This window comes from Cupressus sempervirens, chromosome 1 (assembly GCF_028749045.1).
Source record: "Cupressus sempervirens isolate cs-2001-9-10 chromosome 1, ASM2874904v1, whole genome shotgun sequence".
Classification (NCBI taxonomy): Eukaryota; Viridiplantae; Streptophyta; class Pinopsida; order Cupressales; family Cupressaceae; genus Cupressus; species Cupressus sempervirens.
Genome location: NC_143118.1, coordinates 218,738,765 through 218,757,839, shown reverse-complemented (window position 1 = coordinate 218,757,839; position 19,075 = coordinate 218,738,765). Strand labels below are relative to the sequence as shown.

Sequence of the window (19,075 nt, the reverse complement as noted above, 5' to 3'; positions counted from 1 at the left end):
TACTAAGAGTGCACAATGCAAATTTAGTTCTATATTGATTTGTATATTATTTTATGTGCAAAGCACATTCCCTTCATTTGGCACTATGGGATGGAAAAACACCAGATTAGTAGTAGTACAAATTGGTGAATACAATGGATAGTTATGAGAGAATTTTGAATCCTCGATGACAAGTTAATTTGAAGACTTCAAGAAGTCAATGAAGGAAAGATTGAGAATACCAGTATCACTAGTAGAGAAACACTATGATGATGTATCTTTTCTAGTGGATGATGAATATACTTATGTACAAGCTGCCACACCAAAGGTGAGATGGTTGAACCCTTAGGTTATAAAATTAATGTGGATGAAGCCTTTGCAACCATTACTACATTACTTACAGAAGAGATAGATAAAAGTTCAAATATATTTGGAAACTATGAGATGGTAAAGTCCAAAATTTCCATGGAATTGAAGACTACCTCTGCCATGAAGAAAAAGGAGAAGATACTGAAGAAATTGAAAGCCAAATTTAGAGAGGGTGTTGAGCAGGAAGAAGAAGAAGAAGAAGAGGATGAAGAGGAAGAAGAATCTTATACACATGAACCACTAGCTTTGACAAAAGGTATGAAAGAAGATCAAGAAGAGGATGAGATTGAAGGTGCCAAGGGAGAAGAAGCTGAGGAAGCACCTACTCCGACCGAGCTAAAGAAGAGGAAAGCTAAGGTCCAATGAGTGAGGAAAGCTAAGAAGGTAGCCAAGCAAAGTCAGCCCAAGCCCATTGTACCTACTAGAAGAGCTAGTACATGTGAAACAACTCAAAAGGCCAAGGAAAAGACCAAACCAACAGAGCAAGGAGGTCAAGAGCATAAGAGACAAAGAATGAAGTATGTAGCACAAGCCAAGTTAGATGAAGAGAAAAAAAAATTAGATGACAACAACCAATTTAAGGTGGTGAGTCACAATCCTTTGTTGGATCTTGAAAATTTATGTGAAAATGTTAAGAATAGTGTAGACTTATTAGGATTTAGTCATGTTGATTTTGATAATTTGGGCAAAGTAGAGAAAAATCAAGTGAAGGAGGCCATATATGCCATGATGGAAAAATTCAAGACAACTCTACTAGAACTTGCCAACTCAATGCCTTAGAGTCTATATGATAGAGTTGAGCAAAAATGACACTATTGCCTAAACTTGGAGAGACAGATTAGAGAAACATCTCTAGCTCAAGTGATGCCTAAACTTACTAAGGCATAGATTTCTAAGGCTGTAAAGAAACATGTAGTTAGGTTTGTACCTAAATAGAGAGCCTTCATCATTTTGAAAAATAATATTGAGGATGTTGTTAAGAAGACCACTTAGATGTGGAAACTTAGTTATGGGTTAACTACAAAAAAGGAAGGTGAGGAAGAACCCATTGAGGTCAAGGATGCTGAAGAAGATGATAAGAATGAAGGTACTATTGAGGGAGGAACATAAATGATAATATATGACAAGGAAATAGCTAAGGAAGAGCATAAAGAAGAACAGAGTGTGCAAGACACACAATTGTCGAGTATCAGTCCTCAACATGTTACAAGGGAGAGTACTGAGAAAATAACTTTTAAGGATCTACTAAGAAAATAAATATTAAGTATGTTTTTGGTCTATTAGCTCAAAAAATCAATCCCCTTATAGAGGATTATTTGAAGAAGATATTAGATAAGTCTACACTATAGGCCAAACATTGTGACAATCCTATTTTGGTAAGTGTAGATGAGCTACAAAAATCAATGACTGATACTAAAAGGGAAAATGTGAATCCACAAGAACCACCTTCTATCATCCCTCAAGTCACTAATGTACAACCTTTGGTCAAGATACCAGAAGCCATATTAGACAAGGTTGATACAATCACCAAGATTGATACAGTAGAAAAGAGAATAGTGGAAGCACAAGTTGCTATTGTAGAACAACAAGAAATAGATCAGATAGACTTATCTACACCTACAATATAAGGTCAACATGTAAGTTAGGTCATTGTGGTAGAATAGGGCAAGCCTAAAGAGAGTGAGAAGATACCACAATTGAAGGAAAAAACAACTATCCAAGCCCTAGTAACCTTACCAATATTTGGCACTCCATCAAGTCATACTCCTCAGAAGCTGAGCACTGATGCTAATCCATTGTAGATCTCAGTGTTGAGCTTAAGTTCATCAAAGGCTAACAAAGTAATTCAATATGGAGATGTGAGCCTTGATTAAGAAATCATTTTTTCAAAATATGATTACGATACAATGACCATAGAATAGATGGGCATACTACAACAAGCCCTAGCAAGGAAAAAACATCGAGAAATGCTTAGAAGGGAGCACAGGAAAAAGTAGGCACTACAAGATATTAAGGACATCTTTTTAGATGCATTTAGTTTTCTAAATCCAAATGAGACCAAGCTACTAATGGAATAATTGATAGATATAGTGGAGAAGGTTAGTAATGAAGACCTAGATACTAATGCAAAATTACTTGAATGGTCAGAAAATAAATTCCAAAACAAAGTGAATGAAAAGATATTAGGTACATAGCACTAACACAAGTTGCATTAGCAACTAAGGTTGAGGATGTGAAGAAGATACTTGAGAACATATTCTCATTGTACACTAAATTGTGCAATCCATCACTCTTCACCCAAGAGATAGAAGTCACATTCTGAGTTTGGAGAGCCAAATTACTATGTCAGGTGCAAAACTACCAATGAATCCAAATTTGAGTGAGGAGAACTTTAGAACATTGCTTTAAATCCAAAGTCAATTAGCTATATTTACACTAGATGAGGCCAAAGGGCCAAAATGACTAGCATCTAGGGCACTCTCACCCCCCATATGGAAATTCTGTAGAAGGAGCTAGGCTATGTCGAAACCTTAATGAAGAAATTTTGCACTTATTTTTCTACCAAAATTTTTGACCAAAGCTATGATTTCATCTTATTTTTGGTTTTCATCCCCGTGTTGGTGGAAAATGTCCTAAGTTTTCCTAAGTTGGTTTAAATTTCAACCAACTCAGGTCATAAAAAAATAGGGTCAAAAAAACCCATTCTTCATAAATTTGGTTTCCTACCTAGGCTTTCCTCTCTTTGACATCTACATTACCAGAAGGAAGGTTCACTCAAGCTTCCCTCACTTTCTTGTTGGAAGACGAGCATGTGAGGATCCCAAGAAAACTTCATGGCCAAAAAATTGAGGAGCTCATACTATCCTATGCAGTGTTCATGGTAGGAACACCAATCTACAAATACAAATCCATCTCAGGTAGCCCATTTCAGCGAATGGAAAAAGTAAATGTTAGGATGATTCAAAATTGGAAAGTGCATGTTCCTTCAAATGCATCAACTCTTCGTGAAGTAGATGCAAAGGAGTATCTTACTCAAGGCCAATATCCTATCAGTCACTCAAAATTTCTAAGGTTGCAAACTAATTAGATTTCCCAATTCGTAGATTAAATTGTTTGAATTTTTTCTAAGAATAGTTTGGATCACATTGATAAAGAGTAAAATTTGAGTAAGAGTTCACACAATCCATAAAAAAATAGGGACAATTTAATATGAAAATAGTCATTATTATCATGCTTTCTTGGTAGATGGACTAGAGACCTAATTTTCCTATTATATGCCTCAAGTCACCAGATCTAGTCTCCTTTCAAATCAAATGATACCAGTTGGCGTGTTCAAGAATTGCTATTAGGATTTAACTATGTAGTTTTTTTAAATAAGTCAAAGTGTTCTGATATTGCTATTAAGATTTAACTATGTATTTTTTGAATTAAATTCATTGACTCATTCTTGGTGAGTAGTGATTCACACAAATCTATTTCTCATGATAATAAATGGAACACTTAAAACTCATTGGATATAGGTGGTGGTCATAGAGGTGAATCATTAGGACTCCTATAAGATCGTCCATCCCTATACTATTCCAATTGACATGCACTTATGTTTGAATATAATGTCATAATTATCAACCATTCTTTATTTTTATGTATCTAGATTGCATTATGTTTGAATTCTTCACCTCCATTTCACCTTGTTTAGCTGGACCTCATCCAATTTCACCTTGTTGAGAAATATTGATTGATTGATTATTTTTTGCTAACCGTGGGAGCGATAGCTCTAGTAACAAGCTAGGTAGACAACATAGAGAGGGTAACCTACTTCATGGATTCTCGACATGCACTTCATGCCAAGTCAAGGAGACAATAGGGGAATAAGATTCTACAACAACAAATGTTTGGCAATATACAATTCAATAAGATGCTTCAGTAGGTTATTTTTGTTTTGGTGTTCTAAGCTCAATATGCATGATGTAGGCTGAGAGTTTCTATAATGTCTTAAAAATGTGGTGGTCATGTCAGTCCAACCATGTCTGGTGTGATTTCATAGACTAATGGGGTATTCACCAATGCCTATTTGATGCTAGGGTTTCTTTAAACAACTTAAATTTAAAATGAAATTCTATGCATGTCAATCTTGGTACTAAGTGGTCATAAATAGTTTCATTAATGCACAAACTATACACACATTTCCCCCCTTGTGAAGGACAATACTCAGTTCCAGTCATTATGGACTTGTACATGGTTCTGGCATTGACATTGGAAACATGTCATTTTTCTTAATTAGAGCTTCAAAGCCTGCAATTAGGTTTTCAATATACTTTTATTGATAAAATAATTTTCAATTGGAGTTCAACGGAAGAAGAGGAAGAAGATGTCTCAAAAATCTTGAGGCATTTTGACATTAGTGACATCAAGAGAAGTATTCTTGAAGCTAGAGTTATGACCTGGGAAGAATCTAAATGATACAAGACCTATAACAGGTAACTATTTTCTAGAGTAGTGTTTCTTTACTTATTACATCTTTCTGTTGGAAGCTTCAATCGTGAAAACATTGCTTGGAAGTCCCTTGACCTCTAATCGAACCAAGACAAACATTAAGATTTATTTTAGTAGCACAAGGCTACACTTCACAATCGATGGACTTTTTAGTAGACCACACAATTTGGTTGAATGCATAAAGATGAAGGGATATGAAGAGGTGGGAAAATCCTAAAATTTAAAACAAACATAGAGTCATCTTGAATAACTTCATTTTTTGATAGTCAATACTGTAGGAAGTAGACATTATTTTTGTAATTTTTTAAAGTTTTGTGAAGAAGGAACCATTCCTTCCAATCTTAGGTCTCAAAGATTCATGCAATGATACCCAAATTGAGCTAATAGTAGAGCTTATAAATATTTTAATAGTTAAATGCAAATTAAGATATTTTACAAATAAATATAATTTAATAATTTCACTTTTGAATCTCCAAAAGTATAAATATAAAATTGGTATGAATTGTTCATTTTATGTGTAAGTAGAGTACTGCACAACTAATCTGAATCAAAATCTTGAAGATTGATGATACAACTGAAGCTTTATATGCTTTTAGTTTTATCATCTTCAATATGAAACTTGGTTAATGCATAGCATACACTTTCTTTCTTTTGAAATCATTTGAAATGAGGATTTTTTGGGCTAACACCAAAGCATGATAGTATGGTTAAATGTGTGACCAAGGTCTAACAGTATGGTTAAATTTGCATCCAAAGTGTTGGATAGAAAACACATTGATCATTTGCCTATTTTCTTGTCTATATATGGCAACTTACCATAAACATTAACTTTGAAAGAATAATATATAATCCACAGATGAATCCAGATCTCCTAGAAGTTAAGAAGATTAGCAATGCTAGACAATGATCTCCAAGGTGTTCTTTCAAATTTGTGAGGAATTTTGCTTGAAGATTTTCAAATATTGGGATTTTTGAATGCTTGAGATTGTATCTAGAGCCTAGACTTTCAAAGCCCACTAGTTTTATGAAATTCAATCGTATAGTTTTGAGTTCGATTTAATTATGGCTTGGATAAAATAGATTTTCTTTTCCATGAATGACTTATGGACATTAAAAATCTTGAGCAATTATTTAAATAGTTTAACTCCAAATCTAGGTACCAGGGAGAAGAAGCAAGAATTGAAGCTTGGGTAAATCTCCAAAGTGCTAAAGCTAAATTTGAAGGTAAAATTGTGCATTCTTTTTCCAATTCATTTATATCCCTCAAATTCTAAGCATTATATTTTCATGGTTTCCATAGTTTTAGGCATATGTGCCCACTTCCATGAAGATGACAATGGCTACACTATCACATTCCCTATAATTGAATTGAGAAATGTCTCTCATCATGTTATATAAGGACAATTGTCCAACTCTAAGTGGATTTTGCAAAAAAATGATGAATTTTCATCAAAGGTGCATAAAAGAATATATCAAACCATAATAGATTGTTGTTATAATTTAAAACTACATCAAACGAACTAAAATTTATACCTTTGACATAGTAAGAAATGCCTCTAATATCATGTGCTCCTAACCTCATCACTATGCCAATATCCAACATTGTACCACTTAATCAATTAATTTAATTGAGTATACATTTAATTATTATAAGCACATCGCAAGGAAAGACTCAGTTTTCAAAGTCAACTTTTGGAACTGTAACGGGCCTATTTGGTTGTCACTTGGTCTTCTCTAGGATATGTTGGAATTTTCTGATTTTATTTTCCTCATTGATACATGTGAGAGCTGTATACACCCTCTTCCTACCATTCCACTAGTTGCCATCTTTCAAGAGTGAGACTAGGAGTTTTGGTGGGGTCACCTTCCTTGTCAGTGACAAACTTTGTGGTTTGGTTTTAGTTGCCTTGTCTAACACCTTAGCTAGATCATGTAGTTTGGTTATCTCACATTGCCCTTGCATTTGTGAAATCTTTTTCTCTTCTTACTAGAAGGGCTACTCCTTCTATCTGACTATTTGGATTCAATGGTAGCTCTTGAATAAGATGCTTTTGTTTCACTTGAATTATGAATGCCATCTTTTAAAGATCAATTTTTGTTTGCTTCAATCTTAGATTGGTAACTTTTATTGTTGTTTAAATGTTATTTTGAATCTATTTTAGGAACCATACTTAATAGAAAAATTGGACTTTGCAGAGAGAATATTGAAAGAACTATCAACATATTCCTTGATTTAATTTTGATCACATTATTTCTGTATTAATTTTCTTAACATATCTTTCTGCTTAAAATTGGGTCAATTGGTCACACTTTTGTACATAAATAAAATATGAATGTACATAAATACTGATAAGACCTTTTCATTTTTCTATTTTCTATGGTTGACACTGAATACTTTTTGAAAATTTCAAGCTATACATCTTTCTTGGATACCAATAAGATGCTTTATTCCTAAAAAGTTTTCCTGAATTTTCTTTATTCTTCAGATTCTTTCCTTTTGAGCTAAATAACTATTTGGATCGTTGTTCTTCCCTTTCCATCAGGTATGAATTTATATTTTTCACTTGGTTTGCAATTAGGATTTCATCTCATCCTAGTTTTGCATAAAGAAATGACTGTTTGGATCTTTATTCTTCCCTTTGCATCAGATATGGATTTATATTTTTTACTTGGTTTGCGATTAGGATTTCATCTCATCCTAGTTTTGCATTAAGAAGTAACTATTTGGATCTTTTTTCTTCTCTTTTCATCATGAATGGATTTATAATTTTCACTTGGTTTGCAATTAGGATTTCATCTAGTCCTAGTTTTGCATAAAGAATTTTACCATTAATTCCTTTTTATTATCTTGCTTTTCCTTTTAATTTTTTTATTCACCTTCCCTAGAAAATCAATTAAGCTACTCATTTATTGCTTCAATGATGTTTTTTAACCAAGTAGCCATACCAAGAATGGACCTCACATTGAAGAGATTGTTTTCATTTACTTCAGCGCTTTTGTATTTATTTATAGTATTTTTTTCAAGATCCAGACCAAGAAAAATTATTGCTTAGTTTTATGATACTAAAAAAATGTGGAAAGAATTGCTTATCTCTTCAAACACTAATTATATTCTAAATGTTGAACATAAGGAACAACTAGATGATGTACTGCACTAGAGGGATGAAAAAAGAATATAAAACTTGAGGAGAGGCAATAGACCCATTTACATATGAACAAACAATCCAAGGGGGTTTGGTTTGTAGGAGTGACATTACTACAAGGTTTTCTCATCATAGCCCACCTATAGACATTGCTGATAGAAACAAGGGGAGGGCTCATTTAGTTAGTCCTAAAATATGAGGTGAAAGAAAGTTTGATGCAATCTTAAATATGATATTCAAATGCTTGCTAAGTTCAACCAAAACATGCTAGTGAGTTCAGACAATACATGGTAACATCATTCATGTTGGGGAGATTAGTTCTATGAGCTAGCAAAGTAATAATGGATGCATAGTCATGCATAGTCATAGAAGTGTCAGGTTTCATTCCTAGACCCCAATAACCTTCTTTCACTCATAGAGAAGAGGTACATGTTGTTCAAGAGGTTCAATTCCCATTGTTTGATGAGGTGAGACATGCTTATGTAAAGTATGACACTCTTATGAGATCAAAAACCTTTTATCTTTGAGTGCTTATTTGAAGTAGATAAAGAAAAGAGGTGGAAGAGTTGAGCAGAGTGCCAACAGTACAAATAGACTTTCAATAGGCCTTGGGTAAGGTTACTTTAACTTAGTTTGACATAAGTGACAAATGCACAACTAGAGCATGGTTTTAGAAGCTAGACAACTATTTGGCTCTTAGGCTTATGTTACAATATACAACAGTAAGGTTTTCGACTTTGCACTAAGATGGAATAGCACATGAGTCCTTATACCATGGTCTAGTTACCTTGGGTTATGTTTAATTGCCACATGTGATGTGTTCACCAAAAAAATCATCGAGAAGTTTGATAAAAAAGATCTCAAACTACATTTTAGAGCATTGGCATAACTTAAGCAACATGGTTCTCAAGACACATACACAACATAATTTTAGAGACTTTAGATGATGGCTCTTGGTCATAGAGAGGAGATTGATAGTTATTTTCAATGAAGAAATCATGGTTCCCATTAGGGGATGGTTTAAGGCTTTTATCTGCCATTATTACAACAAGCCTTGGTGAAAGCAAGACTGATGGAGTTGATTGCTTTGAGAAGTAAGTTCTAATCAAAACCCTTTCAAATAAAGAAGGAAATAAAATATTTTCACACGGATATAAATCAAAGTAAGAAGACATCTTCTAGATAGGATGTTGAAGCATTGAATGCATTGAGAAGGAAGAAATAGTTCTTCACTTGCAAGGAGCCTTGGGCCCTAGGACACAAATGTGCTACTAAGAGAAAGTGTAGTTTCAAATCCCTATTTTGCCCTATTTTTCTAATCTCTAGTTTGAATCATCCGAGTGTTCTTTTTTTGAGTTCTTTGGTTTGGTTTTTATGAGTTCTCAATGCAACTATGTTTTTATCATGAAATGAAGCAATTATGGGAACATTTAACATAAGAAATGACAAAAAATATATGGACTGGAATTAAAATTAGAAATCTGATATAGTTTTGTTTAGCAAGGTTTTCTTGTTGATTTCAATGTGTTTTAATATAATGACATACCTGATGTTTTCTTTCAATCTTATGATGCATAAAATACAAATCAACAAGGTATGGATGTTGGTTTCTGAATATGAATTTTAATTTCATGATAGACATGAAACATGGATGAGGCTATCCCAAATGTTTGAAATGGCTTCCTAAATCACCTTGAAAGTTTAGTGCTAGGTCTCCTAGGTTAGCACTCAAATTCTTTGTACAACTTAGCAATGAAATTCTATCAAGCCATTGCTCAAAAAAATCCAAACCCTTCTAAAGTGAGGTTTGATATAAATTTTGTCAGGTTTGAAACACAAATCCAAATGATGATAGATGCTAACAATCACATAATGATAAAGCCCTTCCAAAGCATGGCATTACCTTCCAAACTTTAGTCATCGAAGCTATCATACCCCTAAGAGAAAATTCTTGTTTAAACTTCCAATAATCTAATAATGAATCACAATGGAATTTTTTAGACAAATCGACACCAAAGATGGATTTGGGTTTATGCCTACATCACCGAGAAACTCCAAGGTTTCCCATCCTTAGATTTCTTGTAAATGTAAGCCAATATTCTAAAGCTTCTCAAGACAAATAAAAATAAGCCCAATATTTGCAAATGAGCTCCAAATAAGCCCTTTCATAATTCTCCAAGGAAGCTTCCAGAAAACCCATTTAATTCTCCCTCTCTTTAGTTTTCATATTTACTTGTGACCGTATATAATTTTTAATTAACGTTAAGTCACTTTATGAATTAATTCTTGCATTCACCTTATATGTCACTTGGATTAAAATCTATCTCCATAAAATTATGTTCGCTTATCATTGCTAAAGTAATATTTTAAATTTGTACCATACTTCCCTCAATACCATATTTGTCTTTAGAATACTAATGAAAGGAACTTTATAATCAATATGTGGAATGCCATATAATGGACATGTTAGAACATGAAATCTCTATTTATTACGTGAACCTTACTGGTTTGATTTAATCAAGGGTTATGTGAACCTTTTTAGATATGATTCTATCTTTGATTAGTGCTCCCTTTTGAATCTAACATACCAAGTATGACACTTTATTTTCAAATACTTTGGTGTGGTGCTGCTTGTAACAAGCATTGCATCTTGATGGGAAACTTTAAATCTGGGCAATCTGATGAAACATTGAAATATTTTTGAGCCTGTGGGTTGCATATAATGAAAATGACTTTCTAGATTATGGGTTGGCTTCCCTTGAGATCATCTAAAACTAACTTTGATAGAGAAAAGGGGAAGGAATACTTTGGAATGAAATGTTAAATGATTTAAAGGTCATTTATGATTGCTATTTGATGTGCCTGAGGATGATGTCTTTTAAGGTCCTTAGTAGCCTAACTGAAAGAGCATTCTATCATTTTTTGGTTTGAAATGTTTAGTGTGCATTATTTTATATGTTGGTTATGAAATTTGGTTTGGAGACCGCATATCTAAGAGAATAATTCTTAAATACATGACTGATGGGATGCTACTCTAGGAATTCTTGGGTGAACTTGATCTAGCAAGCTACAAGTTTTTTTAGAATGTGAAGGAATGCTATATTTCACATACTTTTTTCAGAAGGTCACATATTTGTTTGTCCAAATATTGTCAAAAGTAATGTCTTTTTCAACTGCATGCTATATTTTATAGTGTTATGATGGTTGACAAGGCTCATGAGAGAACTATTTTCATAGATGTATTATTTGGATTAGTCAAGGTATTGTTTTTTTGGTATGTGCAAGCCTTTATTTTGTTTTTATGTTTGTTCATGGTTAGTGTTGAACAATAGTCTTACATTCTAACACCCCTCCACTTCTTTCTCTCTACCGCCCCGCCTCTCTCTCTCTCTGTCACACACACACACACACACACACACACACACACACACACACACGCGCGCGCGCGCGCACACACACACACCAAACTAATGTGTTAGTTTCTATTATTTCCTATTATTCAACATCATAATCATTGTGAGACACATATTTGTAAATGTAAGTGAAATTGGCTATTATGTCTCGTTGTGACCATTTGTATGTTGATTATATATGAATTTTTAATTTATTGATACAAAAGATGAAATATAGAAGTACAATTTTTTTTAGAATATAATAAATGGAGGAAATTTGGACTTGTCATGTACTCAATGTAATGCTCACTGATTTGATATTCTTTCATGAACAACTGACTTGAAATAAATTTTACTCTATTTTGCAAGATATTGCTCATTTTCATCTAGATATAAAACTACTTATATCAAGTGCAACATTAGATTCTGAAAAGTTTAGTGAATACATTGATATGGCTCCAATTTTAAAAATACCAGGGAGGAGATTTCCAATTGAACTCTATTACACAAAATCATTTGAAGTAGACTATTTGGAAGTTGCTATTGTGAATGTGTTACAAATACATGTAACATAATAGTCAGGGGATGTTCTTGTATTTTTTATAGGGCAAGAAGAGATTGAAGTAGCAGAAGAAATCTTAAAACATAGGACTAGGGGTCTAGGCCAAAAAATATCTGAAATGATGATATGTCCCATATATGCTAATATCCCATTAGATATGCAAGCAAAAATATTTGAACCAATAGTAGAAGGAGCCCGCAAAGTTATACTGGCAACAAATATAGCTAAAAATTCTTTGACTATAGATGGAATAAAGTATGTTATTGATCCTAGATTTTGTAAATAGAAATCTTATAATCCCTATTTAGGAATGGAATCATTGATTGTGACTCCAATTTCAAAGGCATTTTCCTTGCAGAGATCAGGTAGAGCAGGAAGAACAAGACTAGGTAAATGCTTTCAGTTGTACACTGCTTGGCCACATCAAAATGAAATAGAGGAAAATACAATTCCAAAAATACAATAGACAAATTTATCTAATGTTGTGTTCATGCTCAAAATTTTAGGTATTCATGACCTCATTAATTTTGATTTCATGGATCCTCCTCCAATAGAAACATTAATAAGAGCACTTAAGTAGCTTTATGCTCTTGGTTCCTTGAATGACAAGGATGAGTTAACAAAATTAGGATGGTGGATGGAAAAGTTCCCCTTGGATCCTATGCTATCCAAAATTATAGTCTCATTAGATAAATATAAATGTTTAGAAGAGATCATCACAAGTGCTTCCATGCTGTAAGTGGGAAGCTCAATATTTTATCGTCCAAAGAATAAGCAAGTGCTTGCAGATAATGCTAGGATGAATTTACACACAAGAAATGTAGGATAACATATAGCATTATTAAAGGTATTTAAAGTTAGTAAATTTCTTATTCCTCACATATTTATGCATATGATATCCTAAAAAATGAGTTGAATAACTTCCTGATTGTTTGAGTTCAAATGTTGTGGGATGAAGGTTTAGAAATTTGACTGATGTTAAATGAAAAAAAACCCAATGCTGACCAGGATAGATCATAGATTCTATAGATATTTGATTAGAAAATGCTACCTTCACTTCTATGAATATCCGATTTTGTTCACTTCTATGTATTTTTTTTTTCCAATTTTGACATGATTTAGCCTTTTTAGATATGATTCTATCTTTAATTAGTGCTCCCTTTTGAATCTAACATACCAAGTATGACACTTTATTTTCAAATATTTTGGTGTGTCGCTTGTTGTAACAAGGATTGCATCTTGATGAGGAACTTTAAATCTGGGCAATTTGATGAAACATTGAAATATTTTTGAGCATGTGGGTTGCATATAATGAAAGTGACTTTCTAGATTATGGGTTGGCTCCCCTTGAGATCACCTAAAACTAACTTTGATAGAGAAAGGGGAAGGACTACTTTGGAATGAAATTTTAAATGATTTAAAGGTGATACAACAAACTACTAGATTTCAAAATCCCTAATAGCTGATTTGACTTACATTATCTTCAAATGAAGCCTTATTTGCTCACAACTCAATCATAACATTCCATGCATGCATTTTTTCAAATGAAAGTACATTTTTCAATACTTGTAATATTAATTTTACAATTTCAATTAATTGAAAACCAAGAACATAGCTTAAGATATGTATAATTGTGAAATTTCTTGCAGTGAACTAAAGCCTTGAATGAGATAAAACTATAGAGCTTGCTAGTTAGCTTACAATGTTTGCATTTAAGTGGAGCATGGGAACTATTGTTTTGAAATATATTTTCTTGTAAAATATTCTTCTCATTCAATTTTTCAAATACTTTCTTAGGGTTTGATGTTTGGATGGGTCAATTCTATGCAAGTGTGAATCTCTGCCAAAGTTTCCTATGACTTATCACTTGCTCCAAGTATGTTGCCCTATGGAAACATTGCTTGATGGTTAGAAATATCATCAATATCTGTATTGATAATTGAATACATGTTAGCATTATTTTGAAAGTTTTTTTTAAAAAATATTTTTAATCAATTAGAATTTCATCATTTTGATAGTCAGGTTTATCAAATTTCCTTGAGATACCCTCACTTTGGTATATCTAGAAGCAGTGATGTCAAGGTGCACTTTGTGAGTCACTCAGAATGAAACTGTAGAGATCCAAAACCTTGGCATGCTTTTTTAGTAGCAAAAAATGCTATTTCAAATCTACGAATGAGCTGTTTGTTTTAAGATGATTCTAGGCTCCCTTGTGGGTCAACTGGTGATTTTGTTTAGTCTCTTTAGGGTATATTTGCATAATAAGGGAACATGTATTGTCTACAATTTTATCACTGTATATGCTCTCTTTAGCCACTGCCAAATCTTAAAATATATATATTCATTACAATTTATTCACTTATAAGTTATGTCCTATCCAATTTGTTGTGGATGATTCCAATAGGATGCATTGATGATATTCTATAGAAGGAAAAATAGTTTGTTTAACAAGGAGTAGAAAAATTCAATAGACTCAATTCCTAAGCATTTTTTAGCCTTTAATTTGCATATACAATGTGCAATGAGTGTAGTGAACCATGCTTGCTAATGAAATCTTGGAGCCAGTTGAGAGATGAATAACCTACAAGAAACCACTTATAATATTGTGCACATTAAAGAGACTAAGTAGAAATTCATATAGATAATAATCACATTTAGATATCAATTTTCATTTTTCAACTAAGCCAAAATAAGCCTAGCCTATTAAAGTGATCATGGAGACACATAAAAATTTGCTAACAACATTGTCTGAGTGGATAATCTTGATCCGGTGAGACTTGAAGTTGAGCATAAATGATTTTATAAGGTGGTTCTAGAAGGAGTAATACGTTATCTATAAAATCATGACATTTTTCTATATTAGTTCTATTTGCAATTGTTTTGCAGAATGATGATTTTATTGTTTTTCCTTTGTCAGGGTTTACTATTCTCAGAGTTCTATTTTCCAATTTGTTTTGTTGTAAATATATGTTCAAGTGCATATAAATTTTACCTAATGTTCTAGGCTTAGGGTGATTTTGAGTTGTGCAGAGGAGAAAGAGAACATGCTCATCTAAAGCTAATCTTTCTAGTTCTTACTTCATTGTAGGGTGCTATGGAATATAATAAACAAGCTCTGGCTTATTTTGAAGAAAAGGGGCTGTCAGTAATCTTCCTTCTCAGATGCAACATTTTAAGAAGATACATGTCCATCCTTGCCAATTTTTTTGACAAGGAAGCAAAACTCCTTAATAGTACACACCAATCTCATGTACATTCTGAAGTTGAGGTCACTAACCGGAAAATAATTTCTTTTTAGTTATTGAACTTTAAGATGCATTTAGAGAAATGTATGGTTGGTGTTGCTTTATATTCAGGAATATGTGGATGCAATTATTGCACTATAGTGATTTATGTAATGCTTTGGTATGCAGAGTGTAGATTCATTTTTGTTAATAAAGAAGAAAAAGATCCTTTACAAACAAGACTTGTAGCCTTTTGGTCACTTCACTGGTTGTAGGTTAGATGGCGTTTTTAATATTTGATTTTTAATTAGCACACTCCTTTTACAACTTGAAATAGTGTGGACTTTTTTGAGTCAATGTTTCAGATCAAACTACATAATTCATCATCAGGATGAGGCAATATTTCAAAGTGTTTAATTAGGTTCAACAAAAACTTAGATAATGTTCTTTCCGCATTAGAGACTTCTAGGCATTAGAAATTTTCTACATATTAAACCTTCAATGTTTAGATAAATTCAACAAGGAGAAAATGCATGCATAGGAAGTCTAACAATGTTGACAAGATACAAGATACAAGCACATTAACATAGAGAAATCTGCACACTTATACTCTATCAGTTTCAGTTGGTAGTGGAAGTGGGAATACAATTGGTAGAGGAAGTAAATTTGTAATGGTATTAGAGACAACAGGTGGAGCTAAGACTATTGCCTCTTTGTGGCATACATCTCCATTATCACAATCCAATAATTAATATACATGATAAAAAAAGAGTGAGTTGAATCTTGTTGAATCAGCTAAAAACCTTTGTGCTACTCACAAATTGAGTCAAAATGGCATATCAAGAGGTCAACCACTTTTGAAAGAACCAAATACAGGAATTTTAGAAAACACATTGCCTGTGCCAGCTTTAGTTGAAAGCTAAGGTTTTATATTCTAGATGCTTTCGATTCTAAGAGAATCAAATGACATGTTATTTCAAGTCCATTAACAAGCAAGTTGTGGTCTAATTGGTCAAGTATATTGGCAGTGGCCCATTGAAATCTAAGCATATAGAGTCTTCATTCAAATATATCCCTATCCTTCATGGCTTTGACCCCAAAAAATTGGTTGCTTTGACCCCAAAAAATTTGGCTGCATTTGCATCATTCACATAATTGATGGCACCCTATGCATAAATGTCCAATTGTTCCATGCTGCATCAAGCACTTGTTTCTTACCCAAGCGATTTAATTTGCAACCTTTTAAATCTCTACAAAGATAAAGTTGGAGTAGGAGAATTTTTCTTCTGAAAGGTGTCCTCTAATTGTAAAGCATCCATTTGTTCAATAGATAATGGAATGGATGCTTTACAATCAGAGGACACCTTTGAGAAGAAAAATTCTGTTGCTCCAACTTTATCTTTGCAAAGATTTAAAAGGTTGCAAATTAAATGGCTTGGATAAGAAACAATTTCTTGATACAACATAAATTTTTTTTGACCAAACATTGGTGGAAATTTTGACCAATTCTTGATAGTTTTCTACCAAGAATTGATCAAAACTTCCACCAATTATAATTTTTTTGACCAAACATTGATTTATATTTCGACCAATTCTTGATAGTTTTCAACCAAGACTTAGTCAAAATTTCCACCAATTATAAAATAAATTTGACTAAACATTGGTGGAAATTTCAACCAATTCTTGATAGTTTTCTACCAAGAATTGGTTAAAATTTCCACCAATTCTAATTTTTTTTTTGACCAAACATTGGTGGAAATTTTGACCAACAATGACAAATTAGAGCTAGCAAAAATTAATTTTTTTTGATGAATGTATTGGTCAAAATTTTGACTAGATAGTTTACCACAAATTGTTTGGTCAAAATTTTGACTAACCTGGGTCAAAATTTTGACCAAAATTCATCAAAAATTGAGTCCAAATTTACTAGTGAAAGACCCAAATCTTTCTACCTTACATGGTCTAGTTCACCCTGCTGCCAAGCTAACAATCCAAATCAAGTCATTGAATGTAGCATGTGAGAACTGGGTGCAACTCTCAAAATGATATTGGATGTCCATAAGTCTTTTCTAGAAAAACATACAATAAGTGTATAGTCCATTTGACATAAGTGTGAAAAAGGGGGAGAATAAGATAAAGGGGGAGAAATATTTTGGGAAGAATGAGAGAATAAGGGAGACATAAGAAAGTGATAAATGGGGGAGAGAAAGAAAAGAGGGAGAAGCATCAAAATACAAGAAGTATCAAATGAAAGAGTATCAACAAAATAGAGCATGAAGTCAAAGTGTATTAGCAAAGACACATTTACTCAGTAGGAGTACAAAATTTTGGTTACATAATAGACATATGAACTCAGGGGGAGTTATCAACTTTTGAGGTATATAAGTTGTTACAAAATTCTGAAATTTTAAAGTTTTGTATATAAGCTTAGTTGAGATGTGTTATGCTCGTAACATTAAGAATGTTAATGTATACTCAAGTGTTTTTGAAACTCATGTCAAAGGAGGAGATTGTTGATCTCAGATTGGTTTTGACAAGTGAGTGTTACTTAGTTAATGCCGAACAAGTAGTACATGCTAAGCACAATATGTATATATTAGACCATGCCAAGTCATAGTAAGTGCTGAGCCACTCATGTGCCGAGTCACTCAAATGTTGAGCAGATAGTATATGCTGAGTGAAATAGGAGCTAAGTGAATAGTGGATGTTGAGCAATATAGGTGCCAAGTCACATCATAAAGATTAGTGTATGTCGAGCATCAAAGACTTCAAATGCTAAGTAAGACAGTTTTGACATATTTGTTTGTAAAGGCACAAACAACAATGTAAACCATTTTTGAGCTGACTTAAGATTGAATTTTGATATTTTGGAGATAAGGACAAATCTCAAGTTGGGTTCCCTATGCAATTACATGCAGCCAATCAAAAAATGGGAAGGATTAAGCAAAAAAATGGATGAATCTCAGCCATAGATTTATACCTAACCCTAAGTCACCTAAGTTTTCATAAGGAGGATAAACCCTAAACTCTTTAGCGAGTGTGTAAGGTGTAGAAGGAGTGAAGAGAATAGTTTGCATGCACAAATAGAGCATTCATGGTGGCTTAGAAGTTACAAAGTGAAACTACATTGTAGAATTAGTTAGAGAAGAATAGAGGATAGGGAAAAGGATATAGAAAAGAGACATCTAATCAAGAATTATCAATAAGACATTGTTTAGAGGTGATCTATTATCAAGCAATCAAGTGCTAACCATAGGATCAAAGTTGAGACATTCTAACAGGTGATCTCAGTCAAAATCTCTTAACAGAGTAGTCCTAATAGGTTGTATGAAATCATTTAATAGAGCACTTACTTTGTTGTGAGTTAAAGTCCTTTAGAAAGGAACACTTCTAATAGGGTGTTGAAATACTCTAACAAGGCAATACCTAATAGTCTTTGTAAGCCTTTAACAGGGCAGACCTTTCATAGGGTAGATCATGTCTCATGATCAAAACATTGTAACCTTCATTGGATACACTTTATTACTATAGTAGTGAAGATTTGTGGGTGTAATTCTCACCCTAGTTTTACTTTCTCACTTGGAGGGTTTTTGGTTGATCATATCTCGTGTCCTATGTGTGTGATTTCTTATATGCTTTACATGTTATTTTAGTTTACTTATTTAATGTATGAGATGGATGTGTGGTGAAAGTTTTATGGGTCCAAGTTTAAACTACTAATTCACCGCCTCTCTCCCACCCTCTCAGAAGTTTACCTTTCCTATTATAATTCCAAAATGCACTAGGTGTGCTAGCATGCCCCATTCACTAAACAAAATGACATTTCATCCAAATTCTTTAATTTCTAGCTATTGGGTTTTTTTAGACAGAGGGACAAGCCAGATTTAGACACCAGATAGAACCCTAAAAAAG

The 19,075-nt window shown here is 33.1% G+C and overlaps 1 pseudogene; it reads left to right on the top strand.

Annotated features, from left to right (window-relative positions):
- Window positions 1-1,341: 1,341 nt before the first annotated feature.
- Window positions 1,342-12,843, top strand: LOC149576932 (pre-mRNA-splicing factor ATP-dependent RNA helicase DEAH1-like; annotated as a pseudogene).
- Window positions 12,844-19,075: the final 6,232 nt, after the last annotated feature.